General features: G+C 38.7%; 1 protein-coding gene across 4 annotated transcripts in view; it reads right to left on the bottom strand.

Moving 5' to 3' along the window:
• LOC109035991 (uncharacterized) overlaps positions 1 to 26187 on the bottom strand; it is a 94053-nt gene that overhangs the window by 49395 nt on the left and 18471 nt on the right. The window contains exons 1-2 of one of the 4 annotated variants that reach the window (XM_072296526.1): positions 1458 to 1618; positions 1339 to 1423 (exon numbers count right to left, since the gene is read on the bottom strand). The exons of 1 other annotated variant lie outside the window; for it this stretch is intronic. The gene's annotated coding sequence lies outside the window, so the exon portion shown is untranslated. Of the gene's footprint in view, positions 1 to 1338; positions 1626 to 26187 lie in introns of those variants that run through there. 2 more of the 4 variants (XM_019049876.2, XM_072296528.1) reach the window with 2 other exon arrangements.

Here is a 26187-nt window from a genome sequence, read left to right on the forward strand (position 1 = left end):
ATCGTTGATTTTTCCTCGTCTTATTTCCGCCATAAAATGTGAAATTTTCATATTCATTTGCTCATTTTTTTTTCTAGCAATCAATTATGTTCTGCAACTGACACCGATAATACGTGTAAGTTTTAGAGATGTCTTCATTAGAAGTCTCAGAATAAGAAAAAATAATCCATGTTAGCGTTTTGGATGTCCAACTTGATGATTAAGCATCGCATTTCGTCAAAAAAAATATATTAGGGACTATACTATGAGGCCTCTAAGCAATCCAATGGCTGACGGGCGCTCCGCAGTCTCAAAGAGAAACGGTGTGGCTTTTAAAATCTAGCCTTTTTTTTGAAAATTCAAAAAGAAGCAGGGAAATAACAGTGTCCGTCAGATCTCTGCGTCAAGTGAAAATCTTGATACCAATTTACTAATTTGCTGTCTGTTGGGCATATCTTAAACATAAAACACTGATAAGGCGCAATTCGAGTGTCCATAAAGGCAAATGGAATGAAAAGCAAGTCCACACTCCGGGAAATAAACTAAATGATGTAGAAAGCCACCCTCGTCACACAAAAAAAAAAACGTCCAGTAACATCAGAGGATTCCATCAGAATAATTGGTCTTTTGTCATTACAATAAATAATTATACCTATTCCGCGTATCTGATACTATGTTACCTCTGAGACGCGACAAGTATGCTCTGCAGCGCAACAAGGAAACCGTGATAAATACGTTTTCAGTGAAGATTGGCAAATTACTAAAAGGACACATAACGTACGAACTCGAAGCCTATATTAGGTGCCTAGTAATTATCTATGTAACTCACAGAAGTAAACTACTTATTGCGGCGAAACAAATGCTTTGTCAAAAAAAAAAAAAAAAAAAAAAAAACGTGTACTCATACCAAACGATGAAATCACAACCAGAAACATATCATATCAACAGATATTGCCACAACTAACTTTCTATTTAGCATAATAAATTGTCATTTTTCCGCAAGAACATGTGAGGGGCTTAAAGAACAAGGCGCATGAGGGTGTTTTTTTTAAAAAAAAATGAGATATTAATGATTTCAAGTAAAACTAGTTTTATTGCATGTTCTATGAAAGATTTACTCCCAAATTCCTTATATTAGGCATCAAAAAGTCAGTTGGAACTTTCTTTCCGCCATGAGGATCCATAAAATTTCGAAACTTCAAACACGCAAAATAGCAAAAACTCCATTCATGCGCCTTATCCTCCAAGACCCTCTTATTTTAAATCTGCAGCGCAATGAAACGGTTTTCCCCCAATTTGAAATGTGACAGACAGGAGCAAAGACTGTGAAAAGAGGTCTAGAAATAGAAAATGACGTACTGGTTCGGTGATTATCGGGCGTTTAGCAAGTATCCTCTCGCATGATAAAACACAATGGTGCACTATCACAGGCGAACTAGGAAGCGGGAACTAGAACTGAGAGGGAACTAGAACTGAGGGGGAACTAGAACTGCTCGGGAGCCGGGACTGGGAGCAGGGGCACGTGGTGGCCTGGTCTTGTGGTGGCCTGGTCTTGTGTGCGCACTCGGAAACACAAACAAACACAACGAGATGGAAAGTGGATGTGGTTGGCGGTGGCCGCGGGAAGAGGTGGCGCTGGGTGGCGCGGCGGGCGATGAGGACACTCACACTCATCTCGTCAGCTTCCATCTCGCTCCACAGACGTGTGAGGGCTCCACCGACCCGACCCATCCTCCCAAATTTCGCGCTATCCCTAACCGTCTTCCGACCAGTGCTCCCATTTCCCGGGATTCATTCATAGGCGGTTCTCGGGGGTGCCAATGGGTGCCGTGCAAAAATTAAGCACGGTTATCGGAACCGTGGAATTACTGCTTTTAAAGATTCTGTATTCGCTCACACTGAGAAAAAATCCCAGCAATTAATTGAAAATTTTTTAAACAGAATAAATATTGATAGCCGTGTTTTACAAAGATTTTACTGTTTTTTTATGGTAAGATTGTAGTTTTGATGGAAAGTTTTGCTGAAAATTTTCCACATTGAATTTATGGGTATCAGTAAAAAGGAGGTGAGAAAAGGAAAGGAGGGTAAGAAAGGGATAAAATGGAGGGCCGAGACATAGGCCTCCCCTAAGCGACCGTACCCTTCGGGACAGGTCTGCGGAATATTCCACCTCTGGGCACCCCCAAGCATGAAGGTCTAGAACCGCCTATGGATTCATTCCCAAATGTGGAACTTTCCAAACAATCGGAACTTTTCCCGGAATCCCCTGCATCCCCGGGATTTTCAGCTGTTTACGGAATTCCCTCGAAATTTACGGTTTTTCGCCAGTTTGACCATTTATTTGATCAAATTTGACGATCTTCGTAACCGAATCCCGGCGTATTTTGAAATTTTTCCCCCGGAATTTCTCAGAACTTTTTCCCGGAACTGTGGCAGTCGAAATGTTTCCGGAAATCGGAATTATTTCGGAATCTTTTGATAAAATAACATGGCAGCACTGCCTCCGACACCGTCATTACCAGAACAAGGAGCAATGAAAAAGACGCTCGCACAACTTCCCCGAGGAGGGCTCCGGCATTGGCTGATCCAGCAAATTGGCAACATTGCCTTTTCTCCATTTAAAGCTATGAAAATGTATCGATTCTTGGAGGGGCCAAGTGCTCCGACAAGAATCAATTATTTAGCATAGGGTTAAATGGAGGAAATCCAGTGTTGCCAAATTGCTGGATCCGTCTCTAGAGAAGAGAGCCAGCACTTAAGAGAGGAGCATCCGCAGGAAAATCTCCGCTTCCCCGAATTAGAGAATTTGCAGGTGTCTGACATTTTGTAAATTCCATGTTTAAAATGAAACTGTTAAGAAAACTGAGCATGAGGATGTCCTTGGTTTCTAAATTGAACAATTATTGGAGAGAAAATGACAAAATAACCTAACCTGCTAAAATTTATGTGTTTAAATGGAAAATGCCGCCAGATGATGCAATAAGGCTGCACATTTTCTCACTTTTAAAAAAAAATTCTCAAATTTCCCATGTCAGAAAAAAAGTAAATAAAATACTGCGAACTCAGCTCATTAGGCACTCTCAGATGAAGCAATAAAATTTGTGTGCGCAAATTCTAAATTGTCGCTTCAAATCCTCCTCTTCAAATCCAATATAAAAAAATCATAAACTGATACTGGGGCGATGTCGTCTGAATTGGCAAAGTAAAAAACCACACATGTCCACTTTTTTCCACATTCAGTTTACGATCAATACTCATACTCTGGAGGGATAGGTGCGTGCACCCTCAAAATTTGGCGCCCGAACTCTCCCCCACCCCCCGAGATCACCCTTTAAGAGGGCAGAACCCCCCCTCCCAAAAAAAAATTAAAGCATCAACGTGCATCAGGCTGAGTATCCCTCTACCCTTTTGTAGACTGCTCGGAGAGATAGGATTTATCAAATTATTCAGTTATTATTTAGATCGAAGATGATTTCGTCCACTACAAATAGTGTTAAGAATGCAATTGGTGGGAAAAGCCAGATAAGATTGTTCATTTCAAGAGGTACCTGTTGTGCTGTTTCCCCTCGTTTGTTCTTAAAGTGGCGATGAGCAAATGAATGAAATGGAAAATAGTTATGTAGCAAGCATCCTTTGCACATAGTTCTTTTTTATTTAACTCAATGACCAATTTAATTTAAGTACGTCTATCAATAGTTATTTTAAAAGAAAATACCTATTAGACTATGTAAACCTATTCCAACATATGCTGCTCAGCAGGATCGGACTGGCCGTAAGGAAGGCCAATCTGCCATTGGCAGATACACCCCCTTGGCGCGCGGAAAACCCGCCCCCCTGACAGATAGCAAAATAAGAAGAGAGAAAAAATTATGACCGAGAAAATATGCGAAATCTTTCTCAAATGAATGGGAGAAGAGAGGAGTAAGGAAAGGTGCTCGTGCGCATGATAGTGGTGAACAAATGTCCAACAACTACTTTCTGAAGCGGAAACACTTTTCTGTGAAATTTTCACCTTTTTGTTGACATCCAAACAGGGCCGGATATACTTACTTGCCGCCCATGGGCCGCCTGTATTTTCCCGCCCCCTTCTCATTCGTTTTGAGACATCAATAAAAACCATCAAGTGAACGTGCCGGAGGGAAAGGAGTACAAAAGACGCGTATACTTGTGTTGAACACATTTTTTGCGAAAGCCCTGTCAACACTACTAGCAAAATTTCACGGCACTTTGCGCGAAAGTTAAGTTCTGTAAACTTATCTCTGTGTGGACAAGGCCTTCCATTTCTAAGTATCGAGCGAAAATATTATGAGGAACAAACATAATGTGGTTTAATAATTTTAACTTCGGCCGCCGCCACGCCGCGCTGACCGCACTGTATTTGGCGCAATGCTTGAAGTATTCATGCAGTCTTGTAGGCGCTTTGCGTTTCCTGCCGACCGCTGCTGCCCGCACTGTGTTAGACGCAATGCGTGAAGTATTCATGCAGTTTTGTAGGCGCTAATATGTGTTACATGCCGACCGCCGCCGCGCCAAGGGCTTCTCCTTTTTATCTCAAGTCCTCGTCATCATTGCTCTTTGCGCCGCGCCGCTCCGGGCCAAATTGCGTGTTTGGTTTCTCTTAAAACTCGACTAATTAAAGGTGCTGTCTCTTGTATCATCGAAAGACGACATAATTAGAAATTACTTTACTCTCAGGAAATAAGAGATTTTGTTGGCTTTTCTCGTTTGTAGTTTTTTTCTGAATCCGATTTTTTTATACCTACATTTAAAAAAATTGTAAAATTTGCCACCACGGGCCGCGGCTCATGTGACCACCCTTTCAACCCGGCCCCGCATGCCAACGCTTTATCAACCCCTCCTTCATCCGCTAAGTGTAACTCCGTTAGAAGCGAAAGTCGGTTCGATTTTTAGGCGAATTGAGATACCTTTGAACATATTTCTTCCTTTTCAAAATGATTATTGATTTGGACATACCATGTCATATTTCGAGCAAACTTAACCCCCTAACTCATCTCAAATTTCAAGGGTAAGACACATTTGAACGCGATGCAACTATTCGTGAAAGATGAAAATTCACGTTGCATATCGGCGGTGAAACTACCAGACCACGTATTTCGGTTTGCAACGTCGCAGACTTCCTGTCATACTTTATATTTTGGATGAAAAATTACTCAACGTCAATACTTGAAAACTTCCGTGATTTTCCTTCTTCGAGTGAAGAAAAATTTGTAAAAACTTCAAGAAATGATATTAGCTTGTTTTCCTTTACAAAAATAAAATGGCAGCAGAGATTATTAAACACCACAAACGAGATACGTGGTCTGATAGTTTCACCGTTAATATGAAAAATTTAAGGCGCGATGGCGTGAGTCGTGAGCTCGCGATGCTTTGCTCTTGCTGCGAGTGAGATTCGGGAGAAAAGTTTAAAAAACGAGGCCAATATCTCTCCTACATCTTTGGCTACGTTACTCACGTAGTATGCTCGAAGCACCACTATGAATAAGACAAACGGAAACAAACACAATATGGAAAAAGAGCGCGGGAAAGGATGCGCGTTTACGACGGCGCAGAGATACAACTATTCGTACTTGATGGACGACCGTGCTGCATCTGAAAAATTGAAGGCGCGATGACGCGAAGCGTGAGCTCTCAATGCTTTGCTATACGCTGTCAATGAGGTGTCACTCAGACTCTGGAGGAGAGTTTAAAAAGAGGCCCGAATACATCTCTCCTGTCTTCGGCTGTGTTGATACTATATTTTTTCATCTTTTTCCAGGTTCATTTCTGATCCTTGTTCCGTGGGGGGGGGGGGGGGGGTTGAAAAATACAACTCTTAAAAAAAATGTTCAAATGCTCATTTCAGAAAACCATTTTTGGGAATATTTTTAAATAACTTTTACAAGGGATAAAATTTAAGGATGGAAAATGTGTTTAACAACTCTGAAAAGTATATGTATCGTAGTTTTTGCCCTTAATATTTGAAAAAGGAAGTTAAACATTTCTTTAAAAAGTAGTATTTTTTTAGACTTGTTTGCATACATTTATAGAACTTAACTTTCATATTATTTATACCACAAATCAAAGGAATGGAATACAACAGAGCTGCTTCAAAAATATAACATGCAGTTTAATATTTACTGAAAGGCAAACGGGCTTGTTGACCGTACAATACCCTCCCGAATAAATAAATATCGCTGCGCAGATGTAGTTTCCTGGCCTACCTCAAGAATTGAAGGCGAAATAGTCATGTGCAGAGCCTAAATACTCCTATCGTGTCACAGTTTTTCCCTCCAAGTTTCCGGTCGGAAACAGCACTGACCAACCATACCAGACTTATCCTAACTTGAGCAAAAATGACAGAATGAGTTACCTTTTACGATTATTAGTTTAAACGGAGCACGTTGTCCTCGTAGAAACGATTTAAATAGGCGAAGCTAACTGAAACTTGGATCGCACTAACACTGGAAATAGAGTTTGAAGCTATACTGATCCTGGAACTTGATGACATTATTTTGAGGAAAACGTATCGATTTCGCGACAATTATCAACTGATAAAAACTTCAATTCCATCACAGGTTCACTGGGAGTCTATCCCCACTTCCCTTGCTGATTTTCGTAAAAATCCATTAAACTTGCCTAAAATGAGATCTAGAGAGATTAAAGGATTGGGCAGTGGAGGTAGTTACTGGACGTATAAACGGGAGGCCTCGCAAAAAAACAGCAATAATTGTCCGAGTAATTAAATTGATGAGAAAAGTGGCTACGCGCACTAAAGCTTCGAATCATTAATTTGTCTGAGGAGGTACGTGCCCCATAATAATTCTGGGCTGAAACTGTACGTCAAACTGGAATAGATTGGCAACTGTATGCTCTAAAAACCAGTTTCATGTTGTTTATTTTACCGATGCATTTGCTAATGCATTTTATCGACTCAGCTACGTCAATTTTCTCTCATAGCACTGGTTGAACGGTATTCTGAAAGAAGATATTTTACATATAAATTATTGGAACCAGCGTATTGTTATTAGGCCCTTTTTTACAGTTTAGGGAGATAAACATAAAGAGTTAAGTGGGTTAATTAAATGATAATAAACAACAAGAAAACCTGCACGGGCAATTTTAATTGTACCAAAAGCTTTGATAAAAAATTGGAACACGTACACGTGTTTGCACCTGACCAAGATAGGAGACAGTGCCAACTCTTTTTGCACAATAAGAGTGCAAGGAGAGTGCAGTATATTCGTGTTTTGATTTTGCATTTATTTCAGCTAAAAAAACTAGTCTGTGTAACCAGAGTTCCGGACGTTTCTTGGAACTAGATTTATTTCAACCAAGGATTACAGCTGACTTGATCAGAACTCCAGTTAAGAGGAAAATAAATTTATTTAGTTGAAAACGTCATCAAGTTAACTGTCATTCAAAGAACAAACCTCAGTTTTATTTTATTTATTTTTTATTTTTTACTGCTTGTAAAATGGGCTTGTTGGTGACTTGTTAACTTGTACACTAGCTGTTTTTTTCTGTCTCCTTCGCATATCTGTACATATACTTAGTCCATATACTTTTTTTAATTATACGTTCATTAGTTGTCACTTGTTTCCGTAAGCTGCAGCGAAAAAGTGGCGGTTTCTGTTAATGACAATGTCGTAATCCAAGCGGCACACATTGCACAATGAAGTGGTACTGAGCATGCTTTTAAGACTTAAAACCTAAAAACGCCATAAAAAACGCGCTGCACGAACATTTTTTGCAAGTATCAGTGAAAGGAGCCGTTTGAAGGAAAGTAATCAGACCGATCAGATTTTTTTTCGTTAACTGCGATTTCTGGCGTGGCTTTAAACACATTCATTGAATCAAACTGAAGGATGGCAATTTTTCGAATTATAGGTTGAATGATTCCCACACAATTAGTTTTTCTCGGTGATTCTCTCACAGAAAGAGCAATTATGCATCTATTCGGTCAGGCAATACTAATTGATACATTTTATAGTTCTCAGTTGATTTAACCCCCCCCCCCCCTCCAACACCGCAATGAATATTAGCAGAGGAAAATCTCATTAATCTGGAAAGAAACCACCTGAATATCAGAACTTAATCTATACACTCTGATAACCAACGATATACTCTTTTTTTAATTGAACATGATGCGTTCAACAGTTAGAACATTGACAATATGAAGGTAGAAAAAATAGCTTAGTACCGAACTGCGTAATTACAAAAATATGTATTACATTACTTTAAGCTTTTCAATCGTGTTTGATCATCTTCAGAGGTAATATGGTATAAGTACAGGGATAAACATGATTTGAACAAATGGATATAAATTCGATTTTTTTTTTTTTTTTCTTTTATGAAAGTCTTTAGTAACTTTTGTTTTGTATCTGAAGATTGTTGGCAGCTGAAACAGATAATGCGAATAATGAACACGCACAATTCACAGGAATACAGTCGATAGCACGCACATAAATGAATTATAGACAAATACTAAAACTTAGTTTGTCCGTATGTGAGTTTTTTAAAGATCATACTAGATGAAAAAATCTAATCACAAGACGTGAGCAGAATTCTAAGGGCATCACTTTTCAATGAAAATTGCAGTGTTACGTAAAGTATAGCGACTGCAGGATATTTCAACATCGCGCAAGCATTTTAGATTCAGCTGAGGAGAAAATAATTTAATTATAAATAAACCCCAAAAGCGAGCAGTTCAACATGTTTTAAGGGGATGACCTCTACACGACTTTAACGTTCATTGGCACTGAGACATCCATTATTTATTTGAGAATAAGGAAAAATTATTACAAAACCCGTTCGTTTTAAATTGGCATGACACAATTAGGAGCTATTGTGGTACACCAAAAATATGCCTTGAGAAATTTTATGCATGCACCATACCATTAGTTCTCTTGGGTATGCTCTTTCATTTTAATAACCGTTCAATTGTCACCGGTGGCAAATGTTAGCTGAAAGTCACCGCTAAGACAAACTGAGATGCATGAAAAAATGTGAGGTGAAGTCAATAAAAAATATTCTTTTTTTGGCAACCACAACACTAAATCTGTGTCAAATGAACGAGCAAAGTTGGTCAAGTTTGACGACCTGCAAACATGAGCGCAAGATCGTGTTGGAAATTAGCATTTTTATTCATCACTGCGTGTGAATAATTCTTTCGTCACATATTTTGGCAGCCCTGCTTGCGAGTTTCGGGCTCGCTGGAAATGCTTCACAAAAACCATGCAGTCGCTTAAATTAATTATTAAAGCATCTCAACAATTTCTTGTCAAGGACTTTGAACCAAAAATTCTAAGCCTTTATTTGACATTTTGCATTGACGGTTAGAAAATTTGCCGTAGCTTACCGTATGTTTATAATTATCTGACACCTAAACTTGTCAGCTTAAAATTCAACTTCACGGCAACTATCAGTACCAAAAATAATTGGACAGATTTAACAAGACTCATACTAACTACGCCGAACGTTGCCTGATCTCCTCTTGAGTTTTATTATTTTTAAGATAATAAAATGACTCAGTGACAATCTATCTTGAAATTTCAGGAATTTTAATTTTTTATAACTGTAAAGAAATTTACAGAGAGTTTCAAGGGGTGATGTTATTTTGATTTTTGCAACAAAAAATAAATAAATAAATAAAGCATGAGAGGGAGTCAGCCGACTTGGAACATAATAGGTCAAATCTGGTTAAATATACTCTACTGAACCATCCACAACTCGTTCATTGTCAGTCATACTAAGAAAAAAACGTCTCGGAATGTTCATATGTCACCAAATTACTGTGAATAAAAACAACAATTTCTTGAAGTTCATTCATATTTTATAGAATTGTATTCACAATTTAAGCCAAATTACTTAAAAATTTCAAATTGAAATGAGAGGCTTTGGAGGACAAGGCGCATAAGTGCAATTTTTGCTATTTCAAGAAATACGAGTTTGAAGATTCGAAATCACATGGATCCTTATGGCGAAGAGAAAGTTCAAACTGCCTTATTGATACTTAAAAATTGGAATTCGGAACCGACTTTTTCACAGAATATGCATTGAGACTGGTTTTACTTGAAATAATGAATATCTCAATTTTATCGGCATCTGCACTTATGAGGCTCGTCCTTCAAGCCCCGTAAATATTATTGTTGCTTTCCTCAAGAGTTAATAAGTTGTCGGACGAAAATATAGTAATGTCTCAATGTACACACGTAGTTCTTCCTTGGACTTGAAGTACTGGTGGAAAAAAAATTGAGCAGATTTATTCGGAAGGAACCAGCCCAACTACACCCGGCGTTACCAATTTCTTCTAGTTTTTTGTTTGTGCCATATGACGCTTATTCTTCATAATTAAGGTAAATTCACAAAAAGTTTAAATTCGTTATGTCGTTTGGTTACATATTTAAAACAAATAATAAAATAAAACTTGAGAGGAATTAGGAACGCGTGAAATGCAAATAGGCTGATTCTGGTTGAATCCGTCCAACTTCCCGTTGAAAACTGTTTTATAACCGTTAAACTAGACGACTCCTCTGTTTGAAAATTAATAAGATTAAGCAAAACGGTCACCTGTAAATTGCGGTTGTGGCAAGATCTCATCTCCCATTTTTTTTTTTTTTTTTTTTTTTTTGGAAGGAAACCATCCAATATCCCCCTTTGGAAATTGCTCCTAGCTTTGCCCATATGAAAGTTATTGCCGCACAGTTTTAAGACAAAAATGTGGGTAGTTTCCTCCCAAAAAATTGAAAAAGATGAGATGTTGAAACACCGCAATGTAGATTTGCTTGTTTAGCTCATCCAACAAGTCTTCTTTCAGTACTTTCGTTCCTTTTCAAATCGACTGTTTCATTTGAGTGAAGTCATTCTGTAAATTCGTCTTCAGCTGTCCATGCGTGGTGCACTAAATGAAAAAATAAAATTCATTGAAGCCCATTCTGGCAAAGCGTAATCGGTAAATTTCTACAAATATTTTTAACTCGGGAAATGCAACCACCACCGGTGGCATGACCTGCTTTGCAATGAATCGATCGATCTGCCATTCGGCCATTTTCATCGAGGTGTCCCCAACGAACACCTCACTAATCGGAGAAAATCAACGGGAAGTTCGAGGCCTCATATTGCATTATTTTTCCTGTGAAAGAATAAACAAGAGGAAAGGTATAGAATGTAAAATGGAGGTAATAAGCTGTTCAGGGTTGCATCCATTCCATTCAAAAAATAATCGAAAACGGATACGTTCATAATAGCAACCGTATTTGCCAACATTTTTCTCTTGGCTTTTGAAACATGTCAGAATGACCGTCAGAATGATTTGAAAAACGCGGAGGGACGCTGAACAAAGTTTTCTTAGTTTTCTACCCGTGCGTTAAAGTCTCTCAATTTGACGCATTTCTGTATGTGCATTATGACGTGAGCCCTGTTACGCATATATCCTTGTTGGTCTCAGGGCTCATGTCTTGATGCACATAGTTCCGAATTACAGAAATACGTTCAATTACATTGATGGACCAGTAAATAAGGTACGAATTTAAGCATTTTATACATGTGACACAACCAAAAATTCCACGTATAACACGATTCCCAAGCCAAATTCCTGAAATCTACTGTTAGACATTAACTCGATTTAACTTGAGACTCTTCGATCTCAAGACATTAACATTTTTATTTTACACTGGTTACGGACAATTTGAATCGCCCCGTCAAATGAAAAACAATAGAAAGGGTGAGTTCAAATAAGCGTCTAATTTGGTGTCCCGAGCTGTTTTAATCGTCATAATCTGAGAAAAATGGGCAGTTCAAATTTTTTTTCTCATTTTCCACACTATTGTTGACTATTACATGCTATTTCCCACTTTATTTGGACTGAAATAAAAATTTAGGAAAACTTTGAATGTGCAAATTTCCTACATTTGTCCCAAATTTGCGTGTCCCCCGTGTCTGGTTCTTGACTTTAAATCGATGTTGCAGCATAACTAGAGTGATTATTTAAGAAAACTTTATTGGAGATGATAGGTAATACTCTTGAATTTGAGAGAAAAAATATGTCAATTTCTTTTTTGCTCCATCAAAAACTTTTTCACGCGCTAGAATCATTGTCCCGAGCAGCAGTCAGCAACAGTCAGGAGAGACATGGCAACGATGTAATTAGCTCTAAATGATTACCGTAAACGAGGTTTTTAAGGATTATATTCCAAAAACAACCTTTCGAGAATAGTAGTCAGCAACGCAGCACACGTCGCAGATGGCAACAATTCTGAAATTCGCAAATTTTTGTGCAAGATTAACGCCATTAACGATGCCAAACAAAATGCTATACACGATAACTAACAGGGCGTCAAGCACACACACACACACACACACACATACTAATATCAGCTCGTAAAATACTTTCGAAGTGTGCGTTAGGGACAATTTTCTCTTATTCCGATACTCTAGGACGTGCTACTAAATATTCCGTGAAAAAAACACCAAAATTGTCTTTATTGTTAGAGATAAGCTTAAAAAACAGCTTATTCCATCCTGTCCATATGTTTCCATCCTGTCCCAGTGTCCCAGTTTAATGCGGGACGGAGTGGAAAACTGTTACAACTGAGACTTGCTTGTTTAAGCCCTGTAGGCGCTCTTTTCTACCGATTTAAGTGAAACTTGGTACCCGGGGTATTTTTCAATGGGGAACTCGAATTTTTAGTCAAATTTTGAAAATTCGAAATCCAAGATGGCGGACATGACCTAAAATGCTATCGCAGCGCCTAATCAACTGAGACTTGTTTGTTTAAGCCCTGTAGGCGCTCTTTTTGACAGATTTAAGTGAAATTTGGTATACGGGGGTTTTTTCAATGGGAAGCTCGAATTTTTAGTCGAATTTTCAAAATTTGAAAATCCAAGATGGCGGACGTGGCCTAAAATGCTATCTCAGCACCTAATCAGTCGATTAAAGTGAAACTTGGTACCCGGGGGTACTTTTCAATGGGAAACTTGAATTTTTAGTCGAATTTTCAAAATTCGAAAATTCAAGATGGCGGACATGGCCTAAAATGCTATCTCAGCGCCTAATCAATCGATTTACGCGAAACTTGGTACCCGCGGGTATTTTAGAATGGGGAACTCGAATTTTAGTCAGATTTCCAAGATTCGAAAATCTAAGATGGTGGCCGTGGCTTAAAAACACTATCTCGGTGACTAATTAATTGATTTTAATGAAACTGGACCGGAAAACCATGGTATAAGGAAAAGAAAGGAAATTTTAATAGGGAAATTGACTCTTCTGGAAAAGCTAGATTTTTAAGGAAAATTCCGATTTTTCCGGAAAAATTCCGAACTTTCCCAGGATAAATCGCACTGATACAGGTAAATGGAGGTGTTCTTCAGAATCAGCGTCAAAAATCTACTCCGAAACCATTGGCAAATCTTCGGAAAATCAAAAAAAAAAAAAAAAACGTTGACCGGTGTAATTGTTATGTTAATGTAAGTCCTCAAAATTTTCCTGGCTTTATCTTCACTTCAGCGGGTACACGCCCACTCGAAGTTTTAAAATTCGGTGTTTTTGATTCATTTTGTACTGTAATATTCCAAGAAATAAAAGCTTCTTTCGTGTTAAAGGAAAACAGTGCGCATTTTGATAAAAAGACGGAACTGTCTGAAAGACAAGCAGAATAAGCTCCAGATATCTTTCATGACGGATAATTTTTCCTCAATTTTGTTGGTTCTGCAAGATATGAAAGGGATACGTGTTTTCAATTATGCTTTAATTTAGTGCTCGACGATGTTTTTATGACAATTTTGTTCAATTTTTAATTAAAAGTATTATACGTCACCTCTGAGATGAAAATTTGGGAAATCAGGCAAAATTACGGCAAATTTTGGGTATAGTGATACGCTTGACGGTGGAAATTCGGTTTAAGCCCAACTATTAAGCTCGACGAGCTATATTTCCTATAAGTCTACACCTAATGATAGTCAAAAAAAAGTTTGGTTTGCCCAAAAATTCACAAAAAATTTTTGGGAGGAAATAGAGCCTGGAATTTGATCCTTATTTGAATTCACCCAGGTACTCTATTCGTGACTCACATTGTGCACAACAACGGTTTCGGCAGGATCCTCAATTGAGCATCTCTTCTTTTCCACCCTTTATCGTTTAAAGTGTAAGCAACTTGCTACAGCTGAGCCGACGTGTCAAGATTGAGGTCATTATCTTTTCATACCGCAGAGTATGCGGTCAAATTTCTTATGCGATGGAACTCGAGTACTTTATTGTTTTTCCTATGAGCAGGAAGTTAAAAATCATGCATCTGAAAGCGTTATTATCTTGGTTAGGAGTCAATTTCAATAATTTTCGTTGCACGACTCGTGTTTCACGTGAAATTTGGGTTAAGAAACATGTAATAGAATGTTTAAATTCGTGCCTTGTCTTTTACAAACGTCTTCAGTAAAGAGCTATAATTTCTGGTTCATTCAAAGAGGCGCCTACTTTTCGATAGTCAACAATTTATGCTTCAACGTTGCTTCACCTCTGCCGTGCTAAGGAAAATCGCCGTATGAACCTTCAGGCGTTGCAAAATTTCCTTTCATAAAACGCGAATTTCCTGATAAATTTTTGAATATTTTCTTCAAATTTTTCAAATAATGTTGTTTGCAATTTCATCTAAAGTTCCTGAAGATGTCAAGAAAAAATATGCATAGCTTTCCTCAAAAATGAACATTTAATCGAAGGAGATTTGGCAACTCTTGAATGTTCATACGGCGTTCTTCCTTAACACGGCAGCATTAGCGGCTACCACTTATCTGTGTGCAGTGTCGCGACGGTCAACGAGGAATTCGAATGGACCGTTTCGCGCGCACTTGTAATATTTCGCGTCGATGTAGGTCGGCCGCGCCGCCAAAATCCACAAAAAAGCAACAATTGAGCCTTGCTGCCAAACCTCACAACGCACGCACCTCCTCAAATCGTGCGGTGCAAGAGCAGGATTTGGTTTTCAAGTTCGGCAACTCAGTTTCACGGTATATTAGTCGGCAGGTGTGGGTGTTCTACCACTTCAACAACTGAACTTTCTGCGGTCTCAATTAGCTTTGCAAAGTCAACATAGAGTAATTTATAAAAAGGCTGACGCAATTGGATGATGAGGAGAATCTCACGTTTGTCAACACCAGGGTTGGGCGATAGGACGCTAAAATTCCTTCAATCTGCTTTAACATTAATTGTGATTCGTAATGCCAATTGTAACCTTTTTCCGATTGAAAATGCCCGGAATTTCTGGCGAAACGTCTCATGTATTTTCTTTCAAAATAGCCGTATTTCTCCAGATTTCAAATTCATCATTACCTACACGAATTAACCAATCCTTCCTCTTTGGTTCTACTATATTGCCTCCTCGTGTGCGTTACTCTTTGGTTTTCTTAAAACAGTTTAGAACTGCTTATCACACGGCTTATGATCAGCGCTGGTAAAAAACTAGCACGAGTTACTTACTGGATTGCATTTTGAAAAAGGAAGTAAGAGCATTCCAATGTTGCTAAGCTTGTGCAACCAAGAGCGTTCCCATGTCGCTAACCTTGCAAACATAAACGATCATCTAAACTAGTTTCACCTCTACTCCCAATCAACTATGAATTCAAGACGAAAATTACCGTCGCAAAGTTTACTTTTTGCAAAGAATGTACCTATATTGCACAATCCCAGCAACATTGAAATGCTCTTAGTTCCTTTTTGCAAAATGCGATCCAATTGGTTGTTGCTGCAAAAAAATAGTTTCCCATAACCTGCTTTACAATGCTCCAGTGACCATGTAAGTCGGCCCGAGCACTAACTTTTCGGGAAGAAAGCCTTTCCCCTACCTGGTTTCTCACTTAATATCCGCCCGAGTTTTGCATATCTTCCGTTTCTCCTCATCGCAGCTTCCATCAAACCGCAATTGCCCGGAAACTAGGACCGCACATCTTATCTGATAAAATCGTTCGCCCTTTAGACCGATTCTGGGGGGTTAGGCTAGACCAGTCGATGGGTCAACTGTTGATCCAATTTCATTACGTGAACGTAGAAGACAAATGCGGCAAAAAATCACTAATGTGTGATCAATTTTCAAGGACAATTCTGTAATTTCTCCTACGATTTTAAATAGATTAAAACGCGTAATATCCAAAATCTAAGCTCGAATTCGGATTCCTCGTGAAAAATTGATGAGATTTCATGTATCATATGTTAAAATAGCGTGAAGGAAAAGGTTTAACGACGCGTATAGATTCTCTTTGAACTACGCCGCCGCGCCGGTCGCCCGAGATGCAACCGAACGGTGAGGCGCCGGCCGGCGCTAAGCATTCGGTTTCGTCCCGAGGAATTCCTCACGATAAATTCTTATTCTTCCTCCTCCGCTGACCCACTGAGCACATACCCATGTTGCCACGTTGGATTCATATGCTCGAATCAGTATGTCTACGTTACGTCTCTTTCCTTCACGCTATGCTCGGGTATGATACATGAAATTGTATCAATTTTTAACGAGGAATCCGAATCTGAACTTCGATTTTGGGTATCACGCATTTTAAGTCAAATTTTCCAAATTCGAAAATCTGAAATGACTGCCGTGGCTTAAAATGCCATCTCGGCTCCTGTTCGATAGATTTTCCTGAAATTCGGTGTCAGGGTATGATACATGAAATCGCATCGATTTTTTACGAGGAATCCGAATCTGAGCTTCGATTTTGGGAATTTTAAATCAAAATCTGTCAAAATTCAAAAAAATTCAAAATTCGAAAATCCGAAATGGCCTAAAATGCTATCTCGGCCCCTGTTCGATGAATTTTTCTGAAATTCGGTGTTAGGAGGAATTTTTCGACGGGAAACTCGAATTTTTAGTCCATTTTTTAAAATTTTCAAATTCAAGATGGCGGACGTGGGCTAAAATGCTATCTCGGTTTCTGTTTGTTCGAGTCTTGTGAAACGCGGTATCGCACGGTATTTTTCAACGGAAAACTCGAATTTTTAGTCAATTTTTTGAAATTCTCAACTCCAAAATGTTGGATGTGGCCTAAAATGAGCCCCGGTTCTGGCCTCCGTTTCTGTTCGTTAGAGCTTTGTGAACCGCGGGATCAGGGGTACTTTTCGACGGGAAACTCGAATTTTTAGTCGATTTTTGAAAATTATCAAATCCAAGATGGCGGACGTGGCCTAAAATGCCATGTCGGCCCCTGTTCGATGGATTTTTTTGAAACTCGGTGTCTGAGGGTATTTTTCGACCGGAAACTCGAATTTTTACTATGTTTAAAAATTCTCAAATCCAAGATGGCGGACGTGGCCTAAAATGCTATGTTGGCTCCTGTTCGATGGATTTATGGAGCCCCCTTACTACATGCCTACTCTTGTATTTCTGCATGTACAGCTGCAAATTTAGGGTCAAGGGGCGCCTGACCGTCTATGGACCAGGTGGAGTTTTTGTCCTGAAAATTTACCTTTAGACGGCAATTCTCTTTATATTTTGTCTATGGTTTTTATGCCCCCCCCCTTTCTCGCGGACTCTCTTTTCACTTTTCTTGCCTCCTTTTTCCTTCAATTTCCCCCCTTCTTCCTTGCTTTCACTGCCCAACCTTGTTTTCGTTTCCTTTTTCCCCTTGTCCTTTCTTCCCTTTTTTTCCTTTTCCTTTTCCCCCCTTTTTTCCCTCTCTTCTTCTTTCGTGGCGCCCCCCAAAGGCTGGCGCCCGTGTGCGCCGCACGCCCTGCACACGCCCTAAGTCCGGGCCTGTTTACCTTGCAAAAATAAACTGATCATCTACAGAAAATTCATCTTTACTCTCAATAAACTATACATTCATGACGAAAATTACCTTTGTAAATTTAATTTTTTGCATGATTTCAGTAATTGTGTTTCAAAAACTGTGTGTTGTTCAATCCAAGCAACATTGGAATGCCCTTGGTTCTTTTTTGCAAAATACGATCCATTTGAAGTCTCCGTAAGACCGCTAAAAATGTGGTATGATGCGTGTCATCGTACATCCCTCTCCACCCCCTCTTTTCGAGCATTACGTCATCGGATCAAAATACTTGGGAGCGTTTTCAACGGAAATGAAGATTCGGATGTAGACGGATGCTTGAGGATTCGCGGGTATGAGATCACGATAATCGCGAATGACGTCACGCAACGTAACGATGATTTAATTCGCGGATAGCATATCTGCGTAAGATATCTGAGCGAGGATTGCGGTCGGTGCGGACGCGGGAGCTCCACTTTACGAAATCCATCTGGGATGTCAAATTGCTCGCGAAATAATCCCCGAGTCCGACAAAAAGCCCAACTTCCCACTTTTTTCATATCCTCACAGAGGGATTTCCTCTGGCCGCCATGTATCCCAATCTCAACGAATGCCTCTCTGAGCGTGGATCGGAAAATTTTCAATCTCGTATTTTTGTTCCAATAGAAGACATTCTTATAGAGATAGCAAGAAATAATCTGAGAAAAATCGGCCCGTTAATTTTTGGAGGGTGCGAGCCCCTCCCCCCCCCCCTCAAAAAATCGTGAGTTTTAGTATTTTGACCTTGGGACGATTTAAAAATACCTTGCGAGTTGGAATTTCGGCTCCCAGGGGAAAATCTACAAGACAGAATACCAGATTAGAGCCGCGCAAAATTTAGGCTTGATCGGACTATTCTAAGGGGGTTCGCATCTCCCCTACACGCAAAAAACGCTGGTCCTGCGCGTTTTTCCACGGATTCAATTTCGTTTTGGCTAATAAAGTAATTTTCGATGGGCAATCTATATCTAGGGGCGCATCTCCACACAGAAAAAACGCTGCGCGTTTTTCCACGGATTGAATTTTGTTACGGCTAATAAAGTAATTTTCGATGGGCAATCTTAAAGCGCGTAAGAGAGGTGCGCATCCTCATAAATACAGTCTGATCTTGCCCAAATTTTGCACAGTTCTACTTTAGTATTCTGTCTTTTAAAATGTCTACTGGCAGCCGATATTCAAAACATACATTTTGTTTTAATATTTTCCGACATTAGTAAATGTACGGAAAATCACAATTTTTGTCTAAAAAAGAGAATTCATGAATTAATCTTAAATTTTTCTACTCACTTCACCTCTACTCTCTGGTCAGCTATATCTTCCAGAAATACTACTGGTAACTAAGATCTGAGACCGATATTTTTTTTTAAATCACCCTATTGCTGTACAGCAATACGGGACTTGATAACATTTGAAAATTTCGGCTGATCAAGGGCCGAAGGCCGAAAAATCATGGAAATCAACCTGATATATCTACTGAAAAAATAAGTCAGTATGATATGTGCGGTGAAATTTTCAGAAGCTATGGAGCCTACGGATGCATTCGATACGTGCAATTTATAATCATTGCTCTGTTCAACAGACTTCCTGAAATTCCTTTAATGAAAGTGAATAAATTGGGTGAGCAAAGTCATAGATTCAGTTATTAGCACCGAACGAGATGATTTATTATTCAAATATTTCATTTATCAAAAGAAAGAACACGATATGTAAAATAAATTAGATAAAATAAAATACAAAAACAGAAATTCTTAATATTCTTCCAGAAGAAACAGCCCGCTCTGAAGTAAATTAGAGAGCCAATATTGTTGAAATATCGACGTCGTACACTAACTCAAGATCAAAACCAAGAAAATGCTCAGGAAAAAGTGATTAACAAATATAGGTTGAGTATTTATCTTTTTCCTCGTGCATTTTAATGGTGTTGTAGTTGTGCGTTTTCGTTATACCACGGAGGCCACAGTAGGCTACAGAGGTTGTTTTTTTGGTTGCAGGATTGGAAGACTTCAAAGTTGGTTTTCAGCAGTGGTGTGTTCAAAAAAGAATACTTATAGATCCAATAAATCTAATTCATCTAAATGAGTCAATTTATCACGGCTCGTTCAGGAGTGTAATTTAAACAAGTTATCATGATCTGTACTATTTTTTTTTCTTCATTATTTTTGATCATAGAATTCACTTTGAAGTCGATCAGTTATTTTATTTTATCATAAGGATAAGAATACAAGAAAATAAACGCAAGAATGTATCCCTCAATACTAACCTTGATGGATTTATTTTAGGTTTTAGCATTTTTCTCCATTATATATTTTGTCTAATCTGAATTTAGGCAGGTACTGACCCAAAAAGCTCTAATTGTATGAGGTATGTTTCTCTAGGAATACCTAATATTCCGATTCCTCAAATTAAAAATCGGAAATTTCTCTATTTATCACACTCTTTACTTTTGTTAATACTATAGGGACTCAGATAAATTATAATTCTAATGGTAAATTTTACTAAACAGACCTTGTTTAGAATACTTCTTTCCTATTAAATCTTCTGGTGTTGATATCTATACATAACATGATGATGACTTCATTTTCTTCCGAAAAAGTATTACATCAAACCTGCAGACTAATTAGGCTACACGCGCACGAGGATGTATAACAGTTTGTGGGCAAGAACAGGTTTTGAGACAGTAACATTTCTTGAAACGTGAATAAACCGGTGCAGAATGTTAAAACATCGCTTGTTTGAGTGACACTTAAAGCATATCATGGGATATATCATTAAGTACGTCCGGTTACTCAACAATCAACTGATGAAAACAAGCTCACTGCGAATAATCGCTGGAAGTTTATTCGGTGCTGTTTGAATTGCATATCCACGAGATTGCAGGCGCACTGATGCTTGAAGTGAATCGAATTTACCGACGCGCGGATCAAGCGGTCTTACGGGAGACAGGTACTTCAGATCCGTTTTGATGCTCGGAAGGGGACAGCGGTAATACAACACGTCATTTGGAAGCGTAGACAATATTATTGAAATTATTACCGCACAGTGCGACAAAGTAACAGAAATTTTTTGTTGAGGTGATTCGACGGTTGCCATTTTTTGTGTCAGAGCGACGTGCGATGTATCGCATCAATCCGTTCCATAATTTCAGCTGCTTGTCATTTTTTACGAATTTTGAGATCGCTTTTCTGTAGTTATGAGACTAAAGAATTCATGTTAAAAATTTGACAAAGATATTCAACGTATTGAAGGCAGGGTTTATTCAGAGGAACAATATCGCATTCGATACTGATATCGAAACTGCACTTGCACTATTGAACTATTGAAGGCAGGGTTTTTCCAGAGGAAAACTATCGCATTCGAGTGCAGTTGCGATATCAGTATCGAACGCGATATTTTTCCTCCGAATAAACCCTGCCTTCAATACGTTGAATATCTTTGTCAAATTTGTAACATGAATTCTTCAGTCTCATAACTACAGAAGTGCGATCTCAAAATTCGCAAAAAATGACAAGTAGCTGAAATTATGGAACGGATTGATGCGATATATCGCGCACGCCGCTCTGACACAAAAAAAGGCAACCGTCGAATCACGTTAATGCGGGATTTAAAACACAAAGTAATCTAAACATGTAGTTAGTATTTTTGGTTAGTTTCTCTTTGGGTTGCATGAGCAAATCTTTGTGTTAAAACTTTGCGACCTCGTTACTTTGTCGAACTTGAATCGCTTTAGTGAAAGTCCAATGCGCTAACCACTCGTCCTTCATCTTTGAGTAACATCATGAGTATCAGGAGTACACTATTTCAGCAATACGCTCTCTTTATCCCCAAATGTCTCAAAGTAACCTACAATTCCGGTCGATATCACCAAAAGCTTGGATCAACCAAGTCCCTCTAGCTGATCCGACTGAAGAATGTAACTCAATGTAACCCAAAATAGCCATGAACACGGAAATTTGTAACTATGCAAGAGGACCGCCATAGCGTTCACTTATGAAACGCTTATGCATAAATATTACGAAACATTAAAAATGGGATGTAAAAGGCACATAAAAAATTTTTAAATAGTTTGAAGTTATCCAGTGTTCTTCGCCAATTATTATCGTATCAAGTTTGGACTGAGATGAAAAGGTTGGCGCTTTTATTCCTCTGTACGACTAAATTTTGAGGAAAAAGTCTAACGACTTTTTTTTTATGTTCATAACATTTTTTGTTGAATTTTTGACAGGAGAGAATTGACGACTAGTTAAATTATTGAAAAAACAAATTCAAACTCATGCATTTTTCTTTTTCAAAACGCGATTTGCTGCCCCTCTATTAAGTTTCGTTAAACTTTTTCAGGATGAAATTTTCTAAAGGGAGGGTATGGCGACATCTGAATCCGCGTAAGACATTCTGTTTCATAAGGCACATAAAAGAATTTTAAATAGTTCTAAGTTCTCTATCGTTCTTCGCCAATTATTATCGATGTAGAATTCATCCATATGTGAATCAAAACGCACCGAGGACATCAACCGACTCTGTATCAAACTAGAAGCGAATTTTCGCGATCGAATGTCATTCATCAAACGAATTGATCAGTGCTGAGTGATGCCGATAATCGGTGATGTCAGGAGCCAATCAGAGCTCAGATTTTTTTCCTAAATGAAATTAAGAAGAAAATAAGAAAACACGAAACACTAAAACACAGAAATTGCGAAAACACCAGACTTGAATTGACAAAACACAACAACAGAAAGAGATGACAGAACAAAAATTTTGGTGAGAGATGAAGTTTCTGACATCGATTGCATCAATTCAAAAATCGAATTCAAGTCCCGAGGTGAATTCGAAATTTCAAATTAATGGATTTCAACGGTCTCTGGTGAGACCAACGAAGAAGTCAAATATCATTGAAAAAAAATGCACAATCGTCGAATACCATTCAACGGTGAATGATATTCGATCGCGAAAATTCGCTTTATCACGATGGCCAAAAAGCAAAACCATGTTTCTCAATTGTGCAGTTGCTGATTTCCTGGCCTACTTTATTTGGACGTATTTCTGCCAAACGGAACTATGTGCATAAAGACATGAGCCCAGATACCCATAGGAATACATGCATAACACGGCTCACGTTATAATGCACATAGTTCTGTTTGACAGAAATACGCCCATTTTTCCTGTAGAAAACATGTCAACGTAATTCCTTTAAAGCTTCCGTTTCCGCGAAGACGGACAAGTATTTTTTAACTGGTATTTATGAAAATTTAATGAAATATATCGACGGCGTACGTCCGCAACCACGTATCCCGTTTGCGGTGTTTGAAAATCTCAGTCTCTATATATTTTTTCAAAGGAGAACAAATGGGCATAGTTCCTTGAAGTTTTTGCAGGATTTTCTTCGCACGGAGAAGAAAAATCACGGCAGTTTTAAAAAATTGCCGCTGAGTAGTTTCCCGTTTAAAAAATTAAGTATGACAGAAAGTCTGCGACGTCGCAAACCGTGGTATGGTTGCGGAGTGTACAGGGCCGAATTTAGGGGGTGGCCGGGGTGGCCACATTGCGGCAAATTTAGGGGGCGGGCAATTTTGCAATTTTTTTTTAAATGTAGGTATAAAAAAATCGGACTCGGAAAAAAAAAAATTACAAACGAGAGAAGGCGCCAAAACCTCTCATTTCCTGAGAGGATAGTAATTTCTAATTTTGCCGTCTTTCGGTGATACAAGAGGCAGCACCTTTAATTAGTCGAGTTAAGAGAGAAACCAAACCCGCAATTTGAGCAATGATGACGAGGACTTGAGATGAAAAGGAGAAGCCCTCTGCGCGGCGGTCAGCGTATAACACATATTAGCGCCTACAAGACTGCATGAATACTTCACGCGTTGCGCCAAATATAAAGCGGTCAGCCCGGCGCGGCGCGGCGATCGAAGTTACAATTATTAAACCACATTTATGTTGGTTCTTCATAATGTTTTCGCTGAATACTTAGAAATGGAAGGCCTTGTCCACACAGAGATAGGTTTACAGCTAACTTAACTTCCGCGCAAAGTTCCGTGAACTTTTGCTAGTAGTGTTGACAGGGCTTTTGCAAAAAATGTGTCCAACACGAGTAACCGTGTCTTATGCACCCCTCCCCCTCCGGCACGTTCACTTGATGGTTTTTATTTTAGTTTCAGAACGATTGAGAAGGGGGCGCCAAAATACAGGCGGCCCATGGGCGGCAGGTAGGTAAATTCGGCCTTGGAAGTGTATACGTACCATAAATTTGTTTTAATTTTTTAATTGAAATTTTCGACTTCGACTGATGTTCTAATCATGAGGAAAAACTTCTCAGCCATCCTCATGCCAGGGGCCCAGGGGCAGGGCAGTAAGGATTTTTTACTAGCCCTCTAGGTGCTTCACGATACCGATTAAAAAATTACGGACTAAGAATTATTTACCATGAGTTCAAACATAGAAATGCAACACCTCGAAACATATGGTGTTGTGATGGCAATTTTTTTTCTCTCTTTTTTTTCTTTTTTTGCAAATTGTATTATTAAGCGCTCAGCCGATAGGCGGCGCTCTTTGATTTCGACTTGCCTCTGAGTACTAGTATACTAGTGCTAATGCGTTTAAATGGCGCACCAGCTCATCGATGTGTAGGCTTTTTGGGGGGGTCCATTTTTAAAATAAATAAAGCTGTGAAAACTGTATTTTATGCTTTTAACGTAATGCGCAGGTAGTTTCGATCGTTTGTCTGTAAGGAAATTTCTTAGCGGTAGAGTAATTCTTATCGAAATTGATCGTTGAACTCAAATGAAGCCAAAAATGCACCTGATGAGCTCAACGGTGAGCTCATTTTCGGGAAACAAAAATACGCGCTTACGGTTTCCTTGGTAACCTTTGTTTGCTATCAGCTGATGTTTTATTTCCATTTCCCAGCCAAGTCGACGGAGTTTATACGTCCTTTCTTCACTAAATACATTTACTAACACCTGAGCGCTTTTCTAATACGACAGTATTAGAACTTTCCCGCTTGTTTTTCTTTATAGCTTTTTTATTTTAACCTTCCACTTGTATTCAAAAGCATTCGTGTTGCAGCTGCTTAAGAGCTCCTCAGAACATCACCCACAGCATGGCAGAGACTGTCTCAGATTTTAAGAGAATATTCGCCCTCGCTATCAATTATATTGCATTTATGACAAGCTACGAAAAATGTAAACGTTTTTCCTTTTTTCCTTTAATTTTCTCCCTTGGATTTAGCGTAGTTTTTTTAAATACCCAGTGAAACCGTTTGAGCATCGCGACTTTCGAAATGTAAATGGTTTTGAAGTTTAATAATGATAGAATTTGCCTTGAACCGTCCCAATTCACCTTTACACTATTCAAGATTCACCAACATTTAAGTGCATACGGCAACGTTGCCAGAGTGATACTCAAAAAAGTGGACAAAGGTCGAGGGATGCAGTCCTAATTACATCGCGTTATACTCATTTTTGTCCATTTTCGTCACAAGTTCTTTTTTTAATCTTATTACATCGGCCACCAATTGTCATTATGCAACGCTTGATAAATATGAAATAATAATTTCTGTGGGCGACCGATGCTGTGCGCATGCGCGGTGGCATCGTCAGCTAATGAGAGAAAGCGCTGCGCATTTGCCAAATCTTCGAAAATTGATTTCCCATGATCGGAGGATCTGAAAGTGGTTCTTCAGCACTTCGGAGAACGATTCTGTAGTCGATCGATCAACTGATAATTTCTGGGTTTTAGAACATTTTTTGACCATTTACAAATATCACATTTAACTGTTGTGCATCAAATATTTGTACCTACTATTTGATAAAGAAACACTCACACCACATGCATACCCAAAATTTTACAGAGAGGCATTTTGAAAAAGCTTCAAAAGTAGATACGTCCAGAGTGATGACCCAAATCGAGAAGCAAAACGATTAGCGATCCCTCAATCAGGACGGTTTTCAGAACTATTTCAAGATTTTCTTGGACGAATTTGCATAGAAATACTCGGTGCACTGCAGCGTGATGTGATGCCCAGAAATAGAGAATTTGCAGGTGTCTGAAATTTGATAAAATTTCGTGTTTAAGAGGCTACTTCTGAATGAACTGAACACGAGGATACCCTTTGTTCATGAATTGAACAATGATTGGAGAATATTTGACAATATGATCTAATCTGCTATAATACATGTGTTTAAATGGGGAATGCCGCCAGATGACGGTCACTAGGCAGTGCATTTTCTCACTTTTTTTAAATCTATTTTTCTACTATCTCCATATCAGAAAAAATTATACAAAATACCGTGAAATCAGCTCTTTAAGCACTTTCGGCTGAAGTAATAAAAAATTTGAATGCAAATTCTCCAGTCATGATAAATGTCTCAAAATTCGAGAATTATCAATTGATCGATTGACTATCGGATGGTTTTCCAAAGAGCTGAAGAACTAGAG

This window comes from Bemisia tabaci, chromosome 2, assembly GCF_918797505.1.
Source record: "Bemisia tabaci chromosome 2, PGI_BMITA_v3".
NCBI classification, from domain to species: Eukaryota; Metazoa; Arthropoda; class Insecta; order Hemiptera; family Aleyrodidae; genus Bemisia; species Bemisia tabaci.